The sequence below is a fragment of the Mus musculus genome, chromosome 15 (assembly GCF_000001635.26).
Source record: "Mus musculus strain C57BL/6J chromosome 15, GRCm38.p6 C57BL/6J".
NCBI classification, from domain to species: Eukaryota; Metazoa; Chordata; class Mammalia; order Rodentia; family Muridae; genus Mus; species Mus musculus.
Genome location: NC_000081.6, coordinates 83,350,734 through 83,371,128, shown reverse-complemented (window position 1 = coordinate 83,371,128; position 20,395 = coordinate 83,350,734). Strand labels below are relative to the sequence as shown.

At 45.1% G+C, this 20,395-nt stretch overlaps 1 long non-coding RNA gene across 1 annotated transcript; it reads left to right on the top strand.

Moving 5' to 3' along the window:
• Positions 1-3,831: 3,831 nt before the first annotated feature.
• 1700001L05Rik (RIKEN cDNA 1700001L05 gene) lies at positions 3,832-17,282 on the top strand. Its single transcript, NR_027980.1, has 4 exons — positions 3,832-4,139; positions 5,619-6,100; positions 7,201-7,309; positions 12,179-17,282. It is a non-coding gene; the product is annotated as an RIKEN cDNA 1700001L05 gene (long non-coding RNA).
• The last annotated feature ends 3,113 nt before the right edge of the window (positions 17,283-20,395 follow it).

Sequence of the window (20,395 nt, the reverse complement as noted above, 5' to 3'; positions counted from 1 at the left end):
GGCAAAACAGCAATCCAGAAGGAAAAAAAAAAAGAAAGCCCTGTGTTTGATTGAGGGACTCTGCCCCAAATAATAAGGTGAAGGGCAGTTGAAGATTCCCAGTATTAACCTTGGGTCTCCACATGAACTTGCATATACATACCCACCTGCATGTGTGCATGCACACACGTGTATACCACATATACATTAAAAGAGAAAATTGGTCTTTTTTCCACATGATTCTTTTGAGATTCATTCGTGGAGGGTTTTTTTTCCTTTAAGATTTATTTAATGTATATGAGTACACTGTAGCTGTGCAGATGATTGTGAGCCTTCATGTTGATGCTGGGAATTGAACTCAGGACCTCTACTTGTTCCAGCCCCACTCTCTCTGGTCCAAAGATTTATTTATTATATGTAAGCATGCTGTAGCTGTCTTTAAACATACCAGAAGAGGGCGTCAGATCTCACTACAGGATGGTTGTGAGCCACCATGTTGATGGGATTTGAACTCAGGACCTTTGGAAGGGCAGTCAGTGCTCTTACCCACTGAGCCATCTCACCAGTCCTCATTCTTGGAGTTTTATGTGCTAGTGTTTTGTTCCTTATGGGTAGTTTCCATTGAAAAGCGCACTGGGATTCATTTATCCAATAGCAGAATATTCTAGTATTTGAGGATAATAAATACATCTGCTATATAAGCTCATTAGTACAGAAATTTGGGAGCCTTAAAAGATGGTTCTGTGGATAAAGCATTTGCTATGCAGGCATGAAGACCTGAGTTCGGATCCCTGATACTTATATGAATGCTGGACGGGCATCGCAGCCTGCCTGTAGCCTCAGTACTCAGAAGATGAGGACAGCAGATCCCTGGAACAAGCTGGCTAGCTAGAGTAGCCATATTGGTGGGCTCTGGGCTCAAGTGACAGGCCCTGCCTAAGGGGATAAGGTTGAGAGTTGTGATAGCTTAAGCTACCTTGTGTTCAGGATTTTGTATCAATGCTTCATGCCAATTTTTACCTCAAATTACAAATATTATAGTAATGAAACTATTCTATATTTCATTAAGAGGTAATGGTATTAACATCTACCATTTTTTATAATCCAGCGACCTATCACTAAATTTACATTTTTTTTTTTTTAAGAAACGGGGTTTCTCTGTCCCTGGCTGTCCTGGAACTCACCCTGTATAGACCAGGCTGTCCTCAAACTCAGAGATCTGCCTGCCTCTGCCTCCCAAGTGGTGGGATTAAAGGCACGCACCACCACTGCATGGAAAAACACAATTTTTTTTAGTGTCTTGAGTGTGCAGAGCCTGAGAGTCCAGAGAATGACAGAATGAGATGAAGCTGCTGCTGATTGAGTGGGCTTTCACCAGATGTGTCTGACCTACACACAAGCTAATGTGTTCTCTTTCAACGCCAGTCACTGGTGGTGGCTTCCAGAGGCAAGGGACAAAGACAGTCTGTGACTGTCTAGGCACATTTAGTTTTCCTTCTGATGGCATCTGGACAAAGTGTAGTCCTGGCTTATAAATACACATTCCCTGCTACTGCCCCAAGTCCTCCAAGACTGAATCACTGGACAGACTGAGCGAGTCTTAACATTTCTGGAAGGCCTTTGGAGGACTTCGTTGGAAATTGCTCTCCAGCACTAAACCTTTATATGTGTTGCTAAACTCTGTTTTTGGGTGTGACACAGACCATTGCTTGTCTAAGTCACTTGTGAAGGGGAAAGGGGACTCAGCAATCCCACGAGGCTGTGCACAACCAACGCCATGTGTGGCCAACAGAGTAGCCTATCAGACCTCTCTGACTTTTCCAGGCCCATTAAGCCCTGTCCCTTCCAGAAGCTAGAGTAGCTAGTGATTCCTGGGGGTGGGAGCTTTCCTTCAGTGCTACCCATAATTGCTCGTTCATCCCCCTCCCCCCACCACCAGTGCCTGGAAAAATGACCCTGATTAAAGTCATTGGTTTGGTCTGCTGGATTTGAGTCGAACTGTGGTTGTGGCTAGTTGTCACAGTTGCCAGTGGTGCCCTACCTACGGTAAAGAGAGAATAAAATGTGTTTCTAGAAAAGTTAACAAGGGGACTGGAGAGATGGCTCAACAGTTAAGAGCACTGACTGCTCTTCTGAAGATCCTGAGCTGAAATCCCAGCAACCACATGGTGGTTCACAACCATCCACAATGAGATCTGGTGCCCTCTTCTGGAGTGTCTGAAGACAGCTACAGTGTACTTACATATAATAAATAAATCTTAAAAAAAAAAAAAAAAAAAGCTAGGCGTGGTGGCGCACACCTTTCATCCCAGCACTCGGGAGGCAGAGGCAGGCAGATTTCTGAGTTCGAGGCCAGCCTGGTCTACAAAGTGAGTTCCAGGACAGCCAGGGCTACACAGAGAAACCCTGTCTTGGAAAAAGAAAGAAAGAAGGAAAGAAAGAAAGAAAGAAAGAAAGAAAGAAAGAAAGAAAGAAAGAAAGAAAGAAAGAAAGAAAGAAGAAAAGAATAGAAAAGAAAAAATAAAAGAGAAGAGAAAAGAAAAGAAAAAAGAAAAGAGTTAACAAAACAGTGCAGAGGCGCAAAGGGCACCCCTGGAGAAGAAAATGCTGAAAGCCAGGGAGCTGGCAAGCAGCCAGCTGAACTTGACTCTCAAACCTCTTCTTCTACAGCTGCACCCTACCTGAGGCCAGGTTCTCCAGCTACCCCACACCCTTCTAAAAGAGGCACCTGCTTGGAGTTTCAGCCTTCCAGCTACCCCACACCCTTCTAAAAGAGGCACCTGCTTGGAGTTTCAGCCTTCCAGTTACTGGTGTCCTGTAAGCTTGGGGTGGAGCCCAGGTGCTAGCTAAGCTCGTGGGGTGCTGGAAAGATGGCTCATTACTTAAGATAGTCTAAGGCTCTTCCAGAGGGTCACCAGCTCCAGGACTCTCAGATGACCACAAGCATATACACAGATATTCATAGTTAATATCTCATTGGACATATCAGCCACATTCCAGAGAAGCCCCCTCCCCCTTGCTCAGGAGTAGCTGTGATTCCTGGGCTTCCAAGTCCCAGGATACCCTTCCATCCGAGCAGAAACACGGTGGTGATGCATGTCTGTCCTTCCAACACTCGGTTTATGGAGGCAGAAGGATCAAAAAGTCAGCTTCATCCTCAACTACATGAGTTCGATGCTAAATTGGATTACATACGACCCCCATCTCTCTCTCTCTCTCTCTCTCCATATATATATATGTGTGTGTGTATGTTTATGTATATGTATATATGATTTTTATTTCCTGTTACTGTGCTTTGCCTGTATTTATGTATATCTGTACCACGAGCCTATAGTGCCTATTGCCTGTGTGTGGAGGCCAGAAGAGGGTGTGAAGTCCCCCTCCAACTGAGGTTGTCAATGTTGACAATCCAACTTTGGGTCCTCTTGAAGAACACTCAGCGCTCTTAATTACTGAGCGGTCTCTCCAGTAACCAAAACCAAAATTTTCTACAAAAAATAATAACAATAATAATAATAATTTTCTACCACAGATTCAGGGTTTGGCTTTAGCGGAGAATAAAACAGGACCAGTGACAGTACAGCGTGAGGGTAAAGTCCTGCTTTGGCCACCCCTTCGCTTTCTGTAGAGGCGCAGGCGCACCTGAGCACTTGGCGTCTGCGCACGTGAGGGCAGTGAGGGCAGTAAGGGCGGGAACAGAACGAGCGGCACGTGGGCGACGAGCAGGAGGCGGGGCTTGAGGGGGCAGGGCCAGAGCGGCCTGCGCGAGAGGCAGAAGAAGAGTGGCTGGGGCGCTGGGTGTGGGCGGGGCTGGGGGGCGGGGCGTTGGGGGCGGAGCTTACTTCCACGCGCTGTGAGCGCGCGCCCACGGCAGTTGGTCTCTGAGGCGGCGGCGGTAACAGTTAATCTCAGGAGGTCCTGCTCGGTCCGGGCGCCATGCCTCTGGATCGTCAGGTGGCCATGGGGAACCTTGGCAATCAGGACATACTGGCCATCTTCTACCGCCTGCGCTTCGTGCTTAGCAACCACATAGAGGCCGCCTGGCGAGCCCGGAACCCGGCAATGGACGTGGGAGGAGGAGGAGAAGGCGCCCGGTTGGTCAACGGTCGTATTCGCCCACGCGGGTTCTGAGTGACTTGGAGCACTGCTCGCCCTCGCCCGTGAGTAACCCGTCACTGGTGCTCCGTACACGTCCAGTACCCTCACGGGTCTCGCCGAGTTGTAGAGACTTCTGTCTCGCCGAGTTGTAGAGACTTCTGTGAAATCGCGCTTTGGGCTGTGGTTCGTGTCCCCCAGGGGTTTTTTGGGGTTTGGTGGCGTCTCCCCAGGAAAAGTTAACAGCACCTCACTTAACTGGCACGCCTGGTCGCGTCCCCCTCTAGCTGTTGAGCTAGTGCCGCACCCTTGTCACTTTTCTCCACAGGACTCTCCGAGGGTCCTCGAATCATGATTATTTAGAAGTGACCCGCTGGCCTTAAACTACCAATCTTCCGGCCTCAGCCTCTCAAGTGCTGGGATTTTTGGTGTGTGCCACCATGCTGTTTCCATGGAGCTTCCCCTTATTTATTTATTTATTTATTTATTTATTTATTTATTTGAGACATTTTGTCTGTGTAACCCTAACTGTCCCGGATCTCACTGTATAGACCAGGCTGGTCTTGGAACTCAAAGCGCTCTGCCTGGCTCTGTGTGCCACCACCACCCAGTTTACCATAGTGCCTTTTATAACCTAATCTTGAAAATTGTATGTTGTCTTTTTTCCACATTTTACTGGTCACATAGACTACCTTGGTAAAAGAGATTGCACAAAAGGTGGAGGATGATTGGGCAAATGGTCAGTGCAGAGAAGAATCATACCCAAGGGTCTGTCCTGTGAGCTACAGCCACTGCCCAGTGCATTGTAAGGGACAGTGTACCCGCTGGGTACCATCCTGGTCAGCATTCATTTATGTGTTAGGTTTCTTACTGAAGGTTTAGAGGCAAGTAGAGTAGGATATAGCTTACAGACCTAAGTTCTCTTCACTGCACATTACATATACAATAGAGTGTTGCTAATACAGTAATTATATTGATAACTCTCCCTAGGCCCCATGAGTAAGCCCTCATCAGTGCAAAGCCACAGCCTCAAACATGCTAAGCAAGTACCTGACCACAGAGGGCTTATATTACAATTTAAAAATTTTTTATTTTAGGTGTGTTAGGTGGTTTGCCTGCATGTATATCTGTGTGCCTGGTGCTCATGGAGGCCAGAAGAGGGCATCACATTCCTTGGAACTGGAGTTTGATGATTGCCACTACTGAGAACCACTACTGAGAACAGCCAGTGTGATTAACAGCTAAACCATCTCCCAGCCCCAATATTATTACAGATATTTGAAGTTCTATAAAATTGGGCTGGAGGGATGACTCAGAAGTTAAGAGCACTGGTTGCTCCAAGCACCAACATGGCAGCTCACAACCGTGTATAACTCCAATTGTAGGGGATCCCTAACCTTCTTCTGGTCTCCATAGGCACCAAGTACATATAGGGTGCCCAGACATATATGCAGGTAAAAAACTCATATATTAAAAAATGAAAATTAAGGTTCTAAAATCCTAGATAACACTTGTTTTCATGTTGCTTTATTGTTTTGCAGCAGAATGCCTGGCATAGGATATGACTGTCAATATTTAGCTCAACAAGAAGACATGGCATTTACACACAAAAGGAAGACATGATTCATTGGTTTTAAGTAAATACAACATAATGCATCCTAAAAGTGCCTGGACTCTAGGGCTGACTGATGGAGGACCCACCATGACCCATTAATCCCCTAATAATTAACACATGGAATGGGGTACCAGTGATGAAAAATGACCACAATTAACTCCCTTTCAAGACTCATTCCCAGATATCTGATCCGACCAAAACTGGGATCTCTGGGTCCTTAATTAACAGTGAAACATCCTCTCATTCTCTTGGTTCTGCTTCTGTTGAGAGGCCCTGCTTAAATCACTTTCTTCAGCTCGTTGAAAGCAGCAGGACAAAAAAGCACTGCTACTACCACAAAGGAAGCTGGGCCACTTACCTTTGAAGATGGCTTGCACACCTCATCTTTAAGTCTTTCCCTAAGAATGGATGGTGAGTCACACCTATCATTTCTGCACTTGGAAGGGGGAGGCAGGAGGAAGTTCAAGTCTAGTTTAGGAGAAATAAGTTTCAGGTTGGCCTGAGTTACAGTGTGAGACATTATTTCAGACAAAGAAAAACTCCTTTAAGAGTTGACGGTGTCTGTAAAAGACGGTGTCTGTGTAAAAGATCTCAGACACTGTATGTAATAGCTAAGCTCCTTAAACTATATCAGGATGCACCCCATTGTGAGGAAGAAGGGAGGTGACACTGGCCGTGGTCATCCTGTAATCATCTAACTGATTATTGGGTGTCTGTGTTCTTGAGGTCAGGCAGAATGCCCTCAACTATGTTGCATATACACCATGCAGTATTTTCTGGCACCCTAACAGAGATGTCAAAACTTTGTTAAAGGCAGCAGATTCCATCCAATTTGTGATATTTACAAAGTCCCACAGGCTGGCAGAGTCCATGCCTAATTTCTCTGTGTCAGCTGCTTAGAAGATTCTAGCAAAATCTAGCCAAGAGATGAAATGGGGAACGCCTTCAGAGGCCAGCTGCTGTCAAAATAGCTCCAGAGATAGTCACTTGTCTGCACGATCTACTTGTATTTGTCCTTCACCACAAGTTAGGGCTTGTGCAGGGAATTAGCTGATAGCATTCTCCAGATTGCTAGTTTAGAGAAACAGTACACCCTGCTCTTTAGAGATGCAGATAATATAGTCTATAATGCCTTTTTACTGCTGGTTTATCAGCCATTGCCTGCTTGTTAACTAGTCGTGCCTGCTGTGGAAGCTTGACTTGCCTGTTCAGAGAGACAGGCATCTTGGAGATGGCAACAGTGATGCCTGGAATCAGAAAGTCATTGGTGAATGACAACAGCCTGTTCCAGCATGGTGGCACAGGGGAAAACAGGCAGAGAATGGGAGGAAGGCTACACCTAGCTTAGCCTGCTGCCACAGTACCAAACAAATAGGTTTGCTTCCTAATTATCAGAATTTAAAGTGTGGGTGTTAGACAACTGCTAAGCTAAGTGTGTACTGTGCTGTATAATATAATAGGACCTGCTAATAGAATTTAATTATTATCAGTATGTAACATTTTTCTTCCAGGTGTGTTTTGACTGCAGTGCTAAAAGTCAGAGCTGAGCAAATATAACCTACAGAATATTTCTTTTCATCAGTTGCTTGGAGTCACATAGTGGTCACTAAAGTTTTACCTGTAAGTCTTTCCCTGACTTTTGACAGCAAGTAAAGTGACAGATTAATTGCAGTCCAGGAGGATTTAGCTCTTGCATCATTATCATTGGGACTGGAAAGATGGCTTTGATTAACAGTGCATAGTGCTCTTCATGAAGACCTAAGATAAGTTTCAGCACTTACACCAGGCAATACACAACCATGTGTACCGCAATCCCCAGGAGCATCCAGTGCCTGTTTTTTTTTTGGCCTCCATGGGCACCTGAGTACATAACCATCTGTGCACACATATACATATATCTTCAAAAAAAAAGGCAGATCTTAAAAAATCTTTTATTACCTGATAACCCAAGGAAGTGAGCCATCTTCTTCTCCGGCCTCTGTGGAGATCTTGTGGAAGAAATCAAGCTCTGGTGTTGAAGACAAAGTCAGATGGGAGGTCTCAAAGCAACAGTTCCTTTTCCTCCCAGGCCTTCTAAGAAATTAAAGTACACACTGTGCACACACAAGGTTGAGAGTTCACATGAAGGGTGGAGTCCTCCTCATCCAGATGTGGTACCCAGCATCCTCCCCATTGGCACTAGCAGGGCAAAGCCTGAGCAGATGAGTTGGTCCAGCTTTTGCTGGTGATGTCACATGTTTGTATAGGAAGGCCTTTCTTCCCTCTTTACCCTGGCCACTCCAGTGAGGAAATGTCCTTCCTCTTCCCACACTGTGGGCTCCAGAGAGAGGTGCAGCCCCACAGTGGGAGGGAGGGAAAAAGCCTCTGAAGTGAAGTGAAGAGAAATAATGACTAGGCAGAGGGGTGGAGTCAGACCAGAGGCCCATCAGGGTGTGCCCAGCTGCCTGACCCTTGTCAGGGTACCTTCTGCAGGTCATCTCAGGGACTCAGGCCTCTGTTGGTGCCACTTCCTCCAGCAGCTGGCCTGTGTCCCTGCTCCTCTTCTGGGAAAGAACTGTGGCAATGATTTCTTGTCATTGTTGTTAACTTAAGGAACATTGTCACACTGTGATTACCATAAGGTAGCGTTTGTCCCTGTGAAAAAACCAATAGAGATACTTTTTACATAGCAGCATAGAAGTGAACAATAATTACAGCATAATTTTCTTTTTAATAACTAAAACTTTTGTCACATCATTTTGGGAGCATTTTTGTTGTTTCTTATTCTTTTTCTTTTTTCCCTATCTACATAGCCCTATCTGTTCTGGAATTCAATATGTAGTCCAGACTGCCTTCCTGGTGCTGGGACAAAGGTGTGTGTGGTCAAACCTGGCTGTTTCGTTTTGTGTTTTGTTTTTTAGTAGTCTGTAAAGGCATGATAGGATAATAGCCATATAACTCAATAGATAATTATCAAGAAAGAGGCACAGTTTTGTATATTCTCCTTGTTTAAGAATATCAGTCATCCTATTTTATCTGAGACTATGGTCCCAGAATATTTGGAATATGTTGCATGCCCTTGTCTCTTTTTAAAATGTTGACAGACTTAGTTGCTGGGGCAAATTTATTTGTCCAGTTTCCTTCCTGTGGTAATGTTCATGATATGTGGTTACCATCAAGTATTTGTTGTCACACCACATGTTTTATGTGGCACAAGTCAAAATGTCCTTTTGAGTCAAATCCCCCTTTTCTTATCCTCTCATCTAGAAATTGGTGTTTTGGTATTTCAGTGATTGTAAAAGTATCTGTTTTAGGTAGATTTTCAAAAGGTGAATTTGTTGGATGAAGTGTGTGTTTATTTTTGTCATTGCTGTGGACCAAATCTCTAACAAAGACAGTTTAAGGAGAGGCTCACAGTTTCAGTGGGTTTGATGAATAGTCACTTGGTCTACATGCTTGAGCAGACTGTCATAGTGGCAAGGACAATGTGGTAGAAGCTTTCAACCCTTGTTGACAGAGGAGATAAAAGGGAATGAGCACTGGAGTGACCTGTGCAGGTCCCCTATAACAGGATACTGTCTGTGTTCAGGTCAACCTTTATATATGCCTTGGAGCCTCCAGAAACCTCTCTCTTCCTTGGCTCAATCAGAAGGGTCAGCTACAAAGGCCGCTGTGCCAGGGACCCATTTCAGTTTGAAACCTGGGGGTAAATGGCGTAGAGCAGAGAGATTTTGGTACTGTGTGGATGGTGAGCTGTGGGTTGTCTAGGGACAGAATCATCCCTCTAGTTCCCTTGATGACCACAGTGACATAGCAGGGTTGAGTGAGGTGCTTTGGCACCAGAGGTGAAGCAAACACACTCTGAAAGCCAGCATATCTGTGCCATAGAGTGCTTTTACTGCTTCCAAATTATTCATTAGCCATTAGAACTTGCATATTGTGAATTATGGAAGAGTGCTGCTGTTTCTATTAAGCAAGGGGGACATATCCTTGCATGGTGTTCGTAGTGTTCTTTCCAGACTGAAAATGATGCATTATTGTAGTAGTGCATTCAGAATAATGAGAACGACTGCCTTGCTGAGCCCCATGGTGTCCAAATGACTTTTGGTGGGGGATGTGACAGACAGCAGGGCAATGTGCTGTTAGGGGCTTTGACAGGAACTGCAGGGGTGCGTTCAGAGGGGAGGAAGATGCAGGGTGAGGGCCAGCATGAAGGAAAAGCTCGTGGAGAAGAAGGGCCCAGAAATCAAAGCCCATGCCGGGTGAAGGTCGGTGGCAGGGAAAGCTGCTGGGTCCTGGCATGAGACTGATGCCTGGGCAGACTGGCTGGCGTAGAGTGTTGTCTGTGAGTGACTGGGGACCCCCCATAGGGTACCAGAGCAGAGAGTCCCTTGTGAGTGAATGAGGAGTAGGGAAGACCCCATGTGTGGACTGCTCAGGGCACCTATGCAGGTATATTTTCTCTAGGGTAGTTGAAAGGTATCTGATGCCTCCTACATTCCAGAATAAGATCTTAGCTTATACAAATGGAGAATTTTCCTTAGAGTGATGTTAAACTTGTACACTTCTGTACTAGAACTCAGAATAGTGTTAGAGCCTCCTCTGTACCCTTCAAGGGCCTCCCAGGCCCTCTTAGACTTTTGCCTCCTTCAGAGCAGGTCTGTGGGTTTCTGGGCGCAAGGCAGCTTTTTGAACCAGTTTGTAAGCCTTGTGATCAGGGACAGGAACTCTCACCTGCCCTCTACCCCATAGTTCTGACCCCTATAAAGTACTTGCTCAGTAACTTGTAAATTTGCCAATCAGCTGGTCTAGTTCCTTTCCTGGGGCCTTAAAGATAAATTCCTGATGCATGTGACAATCAGCAGTCACTCAGACCTATATAACCCTGCTTTGATTTTATGTCCTATTTCTTAGTGGTTCTGGTTTCTAGTCTCTTCTGGTTTCTAGTCTCTTGTTTTTCAGTTAGAGCCAAGGCTTAGGTGCTGATACACTAACCTGAAAAGGAGAATTTGGTGTGTTTCTAGCTAAAATTAGCCAGAGATGCTTCAAATACCATATTTTCTTTCTTGGGTAGAAGAGAATTGTGTAACAGACATGTTAGTGTCCTTGCCAGAGAAGACAGCCATATTTAGCTATTCTCCTTCCCATCATGCTTCTTGTGAAATCCCCTATTTTCGACAAGCGTTGGGCTCATCCCACTCTATTTGTTGTGGGGTTTGGCCAGAAAAGAATGTATTTGTTCTTAGCACTCTCACCACGGTTCCTGACCCAGTTCTTCCAGTTTTGGTATGGTCTCCTGTCTGTCTTTGGCTCTCTGCCCTTCTGGTCCTGAGACCCTTCATAATATAGAGCCTGGTTTTGCCTTGCTCTCTGTCTGCTTTACTCTCCGAGTAAAGTTATTTAGGACCTCTGCATTCTCGCACCACCCTTCCTTGCCTAAACCCTAAGCTGTGAGGGCTGGCTCTGCCTCTCTCCTCAAATGGAGACACTTCTCCCTGGGCTCTCTTTCCATCACAAACTGTCCTGACACTGATATCACTGTTCTTGTCTCTGACCTATCCTGGCAAACCATGCTGCAACTTCTTGGGGAGTCTTTTTCTCGTCAAATAGGATGGAGTGCTGGCATTGAGTGATGTTCTCTGAGTAATGCTTTGTTTAATGACGCTTAGCTAACAAAGAGGAAAACAAACCAAAGGTTCACCCTCTCTTAAGGGATACTTTTAGACCATACTGCAAGAGACTAGAGAAAGGCCCAGTGATTAGTGGTCTGTAGCTTTGTATCCAACTCCAGGAAGTCAGTGATTGCCATTTTTATCATTCATATTAAACATGCTGACCTGAGAAGAGATTGGCAACCAGAAGCTCCTGGGAGAATCTGTAACAATACTAGAAAAAAATGCAGTCTATGACTTGAGGAAGAGGAAGATGTGTATTGTCCATATAGGCCAGGTCATGTTAAATAAGCATCCTCCATTCTTAGGGGCTCAGCATACAGTAGCTTATCCCTGTGCCTACCAAGTCAGTTTTGGGTACATGTGACTGTCTAGCGCAGCGGTTCTCAACCTGTGGGCTGTGATCCCCACAGGGTCACATATCAGATATCTACTTTATAACTCATAACTGTAATTTTACTGTAACAACAAAATAATTGTATAGTTTGGGGTCACCCCATTATGAGGAACTGTATTAAAGGTCTGCAGCATTAGGAAGGTTGAGAAGCACTGCTCTGGAAATCCAGTCTTCTGTGTAGCACTCCAATTCCAGACCAGTGGAGTTTTAGTCACATAGAAAGCACTCTTGCTTCCTTTCAGCCCAAAGGAGATGATGGGTTGGGTTGAAGACCTTGGAAATGACACCTCCTATCTGATCCTGTTTACTGCTTATTTCATGTGCATGTGTTTATCCTCAGCACATGACTGGAGAGGCATGTGCACCATACCCAGAAACAGAAGACCTTGACAGTAGCAACAATAAACATCCCACCATCACTGTTCCTTCCTCTTCCTACAGGTACGTCAATGACCCCATGAAGTTAAGAGACAGTTATTTTCATAGCTGGGATGATAGTGCCAACTGCTACTAGAAAGAGGATGAGACACTTAGACCACTGTGACAAAGCACAAGCTCTTCAGGCAAATGTAAGCTACAGGACCAGGAAGCCAGAACTACAGACTGAAGTGCCTTCTGCACCCTCCTTTCCAGCATTCAGTTCACATGCAGAGTGGCTGGCCGGTGATGTGTGCAGTATGTAGAAAGGCAGGTAGGGCCAGGACATAAGTGAGCCACACTTGGTCTGCTACTGCCTGGCCTACAGCCAAGCAGGGCTGGGCAGGAGCCATCAGGAGCTTTGATGCTCTGCTCCAGCTTTCAGATGGAAAAGGAAGTGGATTGCTCTCTGGGTCCCTCCTGATGTAGGCACACTGTCTCACTGTTCTGGTCTCCCCAGGACCTTCAGCCACCAAACTGTCAAGGTCAATCAGGCAGCAGGGATGAGAAGGCTTCATGAAGAGGTCTACCAAGCACTGTTCTGGGTGCAGAAGACATGCGGCCTGGGCGGTGCTGCATCAGCCCAGATGGATTTCTAGAGTGCTGGGTCTGGCCAGGGCTGGCTGTGGCACCAGAAGAGAGAGACAGTGCCAGACCCATTTGGAGCTGAGAGCATCGAGCCCACCCTGCCCGCCCTGCTCAAGCCTTCCATGGCTGTGTTGTGAATGTGGTATGAAAAACTCTGAAAAGGCCCAGGTGCTTCTCCAAACTGCTGGACCATTTGGACACCTGCTCCACACTGAGATGTGTTCTAACGAAGTTCTTCTAGGACTTCTCATAGTTTTCCTCATTCTAGGTTAAAATTGGCACATAACAGGTTTGTTCCCATCTTCTCCTGTTCACCACACATGCCCTGTAATTTTTCTTTCCTCCCTAGGTTTCAAATGTGGGAGCAAGAGTTTTCAGAGCCTACGTTCGCCATGTTCAGGTCCAGTCCCTGTGCTTCTCCATGGCCCATCATTCTCCCTGTGTCTGCTCTGCCTCTCACTGGATAGATGTAGGTGAGAGATGTGCACCCCAGTACTCACTGTTTTGGGTCCCAAGTATACATCTACATTGATGGCAAAGCTATGAGCGTAGCTGCCCCTTCCTCATTCACCACATGCCTGTGTTCATTTTGTCATTGGTGAGCACTGTGCTGTGCAACCTTCTAGCCTAGATCTGGCCCCAGCATCCTGAAGCATATGAGGCACCTTAGAGAAAAGGTCTAAATGGGCCTTATAAGAAAATGAGAATACTTTCTGTTGCATTGTGTTTTGAGTCTTAAGTTACAGGCACAAAGCTGCATGAATTAAACATTCCTAAAGTCTGTCTACTCAGCCTCTTACACTAGTCTGTCCACAGGAAAGGCATTGAAATAAAAGGAAAGATGAAGAGCAATACAGTCCAGCTTAAGTCTCTGATGTGATGTATTAAATCCCTAGGATGTGGTGAAAGTGAACGCTGACAGGTATCCTTAGGCTCAGAGACCACAACCACCCAGACTTGAGTACTTTGTCCCCCTACCATTGCTTTCCTGCTTCTAGACAGTTTTGTTTGGTGACGAGTTTCTTGGGAGTAAGGGGCAGCTGACTTCTAGTGGGAACACCAATTATAGGACTTTCCATGTAAGTCTCTAACAGTTGATGGGTCTTTAGGATGCATGTGAGAAGCACTGCTGTGGCAGGTACCATGCCAATGTTCAGCCTGTGATTAACCTTCAGAGTGTCCATTAGCATGTAGCCACTTCAGTGTTCAATCTACAGCCTCTCCGGTGGAGGTACATTAGACCCGCTCTTCCTTGGCCTCTCTGGAGCTGGCCGGCTTTTCTTGTTTGTACAGTGTACAGTGCACTCTTCTGCTTCTACCTACAAGTAGAGTGAGTGTGAGTGGCCATGCTGCTGAAAGTGGCCTTCATGCAGAAGACTTCCATTTTCAGATTTTTGTTCTGAGGACTTTGGGCTTTCTGAAAGCTCTGAGCTATTTCATTTCCTCAAAACCTCCCATAGCTGGGTTAAATGCTTTTATTGCTGCCTCCTGTGTTGATGTGTGTACTGTCAAGATTTGGAAGCAGATATAAAATGTGAGTACACTCTCACTACAAGTAGTCATCAGAAAAAGACCTCCTTTGGTCATTCTTCACAGCTCATTTCTTCCTGGTTTATACTATAATGTTGCTTTTGAATAGTTTCCTTGCTACTTAGCAAAAAGCTAAGGACCTCACTTGCCGAGTAACTGTCCATCTGCCAGACCTTCCTTGAGTGGCTTGTCTGCCTCTTGTTGCTTTACCGGGCTAGTTGCTCCCATGCTCACCCTGTGTTGCCAGACAGCAAGCTTTCCTGCTTTTGTTACCAACAGAGACAAGTCAACAGCCTGGAGATTCTCTGTGTACAACTCCAGGCCAAGTACTGACAGAGACTACCTGGTAGATTTAGAGAGTGATACAGACTTAACAAAACGCAGCTCTGAGGGTACAGGGAGAGCTTCCCATAGTTGGTGGCATTGAACTAAAGCCTTTTGTTTGCGTGTTGTCATATACAAGCATATCGCTCCTTTCCAGTTAGCCCACTTACTGAGTGCCCGTCTTTTGCCAGGCAGCATGCTTATGTCTCAACTTTCGAGTATTGCCAGTTCCCTAGCAAGTAGGAATAACTGTCCCCATTTCACAGATGAGGAAACTGAAGCTTAGGGTAGTCACAGCATCTGAAGAAGTCCTACATCTCAGTAGCTGGGCTGAGCTTTTTGTATAATCCTGGTAGGGACAGTCTGAATGTCAAAAGCTGATTCTTAACCTGCTTTGTCAAGAGTATGTTGAGTATTGACTGCCATTTTTCCCCCTCACATTTAGGATGCAAATCAAAATACCCAGAGACCATCCTTTCAGCTGTGGACTTTATAGGCACAGGCATTAACACTGAAGGTCCCCTGGGAAAGAAAGGGGCTCTGTTCTCATCTTTTTTTTTCTTTCGTGGTCTTTACCAGGTTAGCTTTTTGTTTTGTTTTGCCTTTTTTTTTTTTTTAATCGTTTTAACTGTTTGCTTGGCTAACCATTGAGTATTTCTCTCTGCTTGTTCTTAATCTGAAGCAGCAGTTCGGAGCTGCTAACAAGAAGAAAGCTACACGCTGCCATTTGTGATTGGTATCTGCATGAGCAAAAGACCCCCCCCCCCCAAGCAATTGCTGACATCTTTGATGGCCACCAAGGGAACTTAGAGGGCCTGAAGTAGAGGATCAGCCCTGGTGATGGTTCATGTAAATCTGCTTGTGTGGTTGCCTGAATCTTAGCTGCTTTGTCAGCCATTTCTAGTAGACTGGCTCTTGATGGTTTGTGCTGTGCACCCCTGCCCACCATAATGCAATCTTCTCTGCTTGTCTGCCTTGGGGACAGTTGATATAATCTGCCTTTGTAGTTCAGCCTTAACTTCTATGTTACTCATATCCAGTAGGTTCTCTTTTGACAATTTGCAGTGTGCACCCCTGCCCACCATAATGCAACCCTCTCTGCTTCTCTGCCCTGTATTCTGGTCTGGTCACTCACTGACTGTCATGAGATATGATGGCCCCCGCTAGATCTTCTCTTGGGACTGTAGACTGGTTGCAGCACTGTAACAGGCTTTAGGCTTTGTCTTTGGTTCAGAAATGCATTTGTTTGAGACTGCTGACTAGTTACGAAATTCCAGTAGACTCTGACTTCAGAAAATTTCATTTGAGCTGGTCTGGTGGCTCGTGTCTAAAATCCTAGCACTCAGGAGGCTGAAGTATTAGCATTGTCATGTTGCAGTCAACCTGAGCTAACATAGTTCCAGACCAGCTTGGGCTACAAAGCGACATCCTGTCTCCAAAAATATAATGAAAAGTTGGGGGTGTGGAAGAGGAAGAGACCATGGATAGGGCAGATACTCGCACCTGTATTGTGCCTTGTCCATTTCTGAAATCCTCTGGGATCTATGTTCATTTCTGATACTCGGAATTTGGCACAGCTCTGCTTTGTGAGCACCTATAATTCTAGTTCTCACACCCATGGTACCTATGCCTGGTACCATTAGCACTTCAGGAATGCCATAAAGAGCATCTCTGAGGGCCCTGAGGTTCCAGCTGCCTCTCATGTTAACAAGTTACATCCTTTTCAGGCTCCTAGTTAAAGAGTAGGCCTGGAAATCACCCCATGGGCATCTGAGTGTTAATTAAGGGTCATTCATATTCAAGAGGTTCAAGAAAATGACTTGCTGCAATGCATAAATATGAATTAGATTAGAAGAACAGTTGGCTGGACATTGGGATTTGAGTTACTAGTTAAAACTATGTGTAAAAGGAAAAAGACTCTTATCTAATCTTTTGTGAAATTATTCCAGACCCTCATCTGAGACTCCCAACTAAGCCCCTGGGCCTACAGACCCTGTGATCCAGACAGCTGAGGGAAGGACTAGACCCTGGGCAGAAGAAAGAAAGGATAGATAAAAGCCAGTACCTTGTGGCAACCACCTCAGGGTAATTCAAAAATGCCCCCAAAATTGATCTAACAAGAACCAGGGCACCTTTCTCAGAACTAGTGTATATTTGGCCAAAAGGAAGGGTACTAGGAACATGACTGCTTTGTAAAGGGCCAGCCAGACAGCAGCCCCAGCCCCAGTGTGGCTGTGGTCTCCAGATAGGTAGTAGTAGCCTCTGGATCAAGGAAGCCCAGGGACTTGAATGTCATCAGTGGAACTTTGTGTGACACTTCCGGTAGGTGGTCATGGTTATCACATTTGGGTATGAAATATCACCCCAAAGCACTGATAGGTTGAAGGTTCCTCAGCAAGTGCTACTGTTGAAGAATTATTGTATCATAAGGGTGATGACATCAGAGGTTTAATCCACTGATTATTTCATAGTTTGACAGTTAGCTCATCGGGCCTATTTGTAGGATGTGGGACACTGAAAGACTGTATCTTGCCCTCAACCCAGTCTCCATTCTATCATGAGGGAAGCACTCTTCTTTGCCAAGTGTTTCTTTCTGTGGTGTTCAGTTTTGCCTCAGGCCTACAGCCATAAGGCCAAAGAACCACGGAACAAAGCCATGAGCCAAAATAAATCTTTATTCATTTCAGTTGTCTCAAATGTTTGTCACAACAGTGGATACCACACACATTACGGGTAATGGTTTTTTGTATGTTTGTATGTATGTATGTATGGATGGATGGATGGATGGAAAAGTGAATATTATATATCTACATGCATACTGTGTGCTCACAATATTGTATACATTGTACAACATTGAGTTTGAAATAAACACTTGTTTATCAAAGAAACTGTTGTGAAGTAAGCTCACCAGAAACTACCACACCCACACTTTGTTGTTTTACGTTTTTTGGAGTTTTTGTTTGTTTGGGTTCAGTTTGGCTTTTTTGTTGTTGTTTTGTTGTTGTTGTTGTTTTTCTTTTTGAGATAGGAATTCTCTGTGTAGCCCTGGCTGTCCTGAAATTCACTCTGTAGACCAGGCTGGCCTCAAACTCACAGAGATCCTCCAACCTCTGCCTCCTGAGTGGTGGAACTAAAGGTGTGCCCCACCACACCTGAATTCTCTCAGGCTGTTTTTTGAATGGTTGTGGGGCAATGAGTTGACATTGAGTTTTTATTATTTGCCAACACACATCCAATTGTTGTACCACTATCCAGTGAGTCATCTTGGAGCCTTCAGAAAAAGAAACCAAACTGCCATGCTCAATCTTTACTCATTTCATTACATGCTTAACTGACTTCTTATGGTCAACTCCTATGGCAGGCCACCACCTCTCCAGTGTTCTGCCCACGGTGTAAAGCTATGGCCCAGTTTCCTACATTCAGCTTACTTGGTTACCTAGCAACCTCTTAAATAGGCTCAAGGGAAGCTATGCTTTTGGAGATTATCATTTTCTTTTTATTGCACCAGGAATGATGTTCCAGTGTTTTGAGGTTTTTGTTTTTTTTTTTTTAAGTTTAAAATTTGTGTGTGTGCGTGTGTGTGTGTGTGTGTGTGTGTGTGTGTGTGTGTGTGCGTGCATGCATGCATGCACATGTATTTGTGTACCAGTGAAAGTGTCTCAGGAGTCCAGAAAAGGGTGTTGGATCCCCTAAAGCTAGAGTCTTCTGGGGTGCTGTGAACTGAACTCCAGTCCTTTGTGAGAGCAATACCACTGAGTCATCTCTCTACTGCCAAAGCTGGGATTAGTCTTAATTGGATGAAATTTACCAACTGGAGCTTTCTGCTCATTTTTTAATAACATTTTTTTCTTTAAAAAAATTTTTTTATTTCATGTGCCTTGGTGTTTTGCCTGCATGTATGTATATGTCTGTGTGAGGGTGTTATATCCTCTGGTGCTGGACTTAGACAGTTGTGAGCTGCTGAGAGTTTAACCTGAGTCCTCTCTTCAGCCCTCTGTTCAGTTCTGGGAAGAATTCAACTGAAGGAAACAATTTCAGCAGAAGTTTACTGAGCAACGTAGTCAAAGCAAGCTCTCCAGACAGACTGAAGTGGGCTGTGCTGCTGTGGGTATAGGCACAATGGCTTCCATTGGAGTTTTTTAAGCATTTTATAAATATGTATGAGGTTTGTGGCATATGCATCAGATATGATCCTTTTTCCTTTTCAAGTCAAAGTGAATGTGAAAGTGCCTTTTAAGGCATTTTCCCCATGAAACTTGCAAAGCCGACAGATAAGGGTTGGAGGGTATCAGAGCTACAACCTAAACATTCAGTGAGGCTGGCCGAGTCACAGATGGAGACCCTTCAACAGCACCGTGTGTACAGCTGGCAAAGTGGCCTGGTGCTTTAGTTTCTGATCCTGATACTTCCTTGGATCCATCACATTTCAATCCCAGCCTAAACAGCAGACAGGGTGGGGGTCAGGGTTTCCTTAAAAAAAATTATCTAGGGTCTTATGTACTTCAGGCCTGCCTTAAATTCACTATGTAACCAAAGATGACCTTGAATTCCTGAGCCTCCTGCTTCTACTTCCCAAATCCAGAGATTAGAAAGGTTACATCACTATACCAGTATAGCTGTTTTCCTAACTCCTATGAACTATCCATATATATATATATATTTTTTTTTGAACGAAGATAGGAAGATCATTCAAATGGTGAGGGTTGTCTGCAGCAGCAACATGCTGTTCCTAAAGACTGCACATTTCCTAACCTTGGAAAAGGCCCAGCTCTGGGTTGATGAATACACAGCCTGAGGCATCTACCAGGCCTGAGATGGCAAACATGGCACTGGCGGGCCTTGCCTTTCCTCTTTTTTTCTCCTTGCTAAGAACCGTTAGATTACATTCCTAAAGCTAGCCACCAAGGTTTGTTACGCTATTTGTCCACTTCCTGAGGCTAACATACTAAGGTCCAGCTATCAAAATCCACCCCCTACCTTGGTTCACCTAATTAGCATGCCCCATAAAATAAACTTATCCTAAAGGGGTTTCTTCTTTTACCTTTATGAACTGCCATTTGCCAATACGCCAAGGCTGTCTCTTCTCTATCCAGAAGCAGTCCTTTGTCCCTCTGGAGCAAATAACCCGTCCCCCTCTCCCTCCTTTTCACTTCTTCCTCTTGCTCTATCTCCTGTCTTTGTCTCTTATTCCCTGCCCTTTTGTCACTCTGCTGAGAACTTTGTGTGTCTTGTGCCAGTTCCTGTCCTTGTACAGCCTATATGAGGTCCCAACTTGACACCAAGACCGTTTTCAGAACATCCCTGAAGCTGCAGTGCTGCTCTGGTCAACATATTTCATCTCCAACTCCTTCATACAGGTGAATGCTAGGAAGTGCCTACAGCAGCCCTGCTGGGAAGCAACCAGTTGAACTGGGACAGAAGCTGGGGCTTAGCACTTGATACCAAAACCTGTTTTTCTTCTATTATGCTCTACCTAAGGTCATGTTTGCCAGCTGCTCCACCCTGACCGCTGTAAAAGAGGCACCTGCTCCCAAGCTCAAACCTTCCAGCTACTAATATTATCCAAGGTTTAACTGGAGCCCCAAGCACTAAACACAGACTTGTTTCTGGTCTTTCTAGACTTCTCAGTTCTGACCCTGATAGAACTTGTTGCCTACAGGCAAGCACTCTCTCTCCGTGAACAGAACAGACTTTATAATTACAAGATTATCAAGCCAGTATGGCTTGGTGCAGACCTGTAATCTGAGCAGCAAGACGCTAAAACAGGAATATCTCCAGTTCAAGTCCAGCCTTGGACTA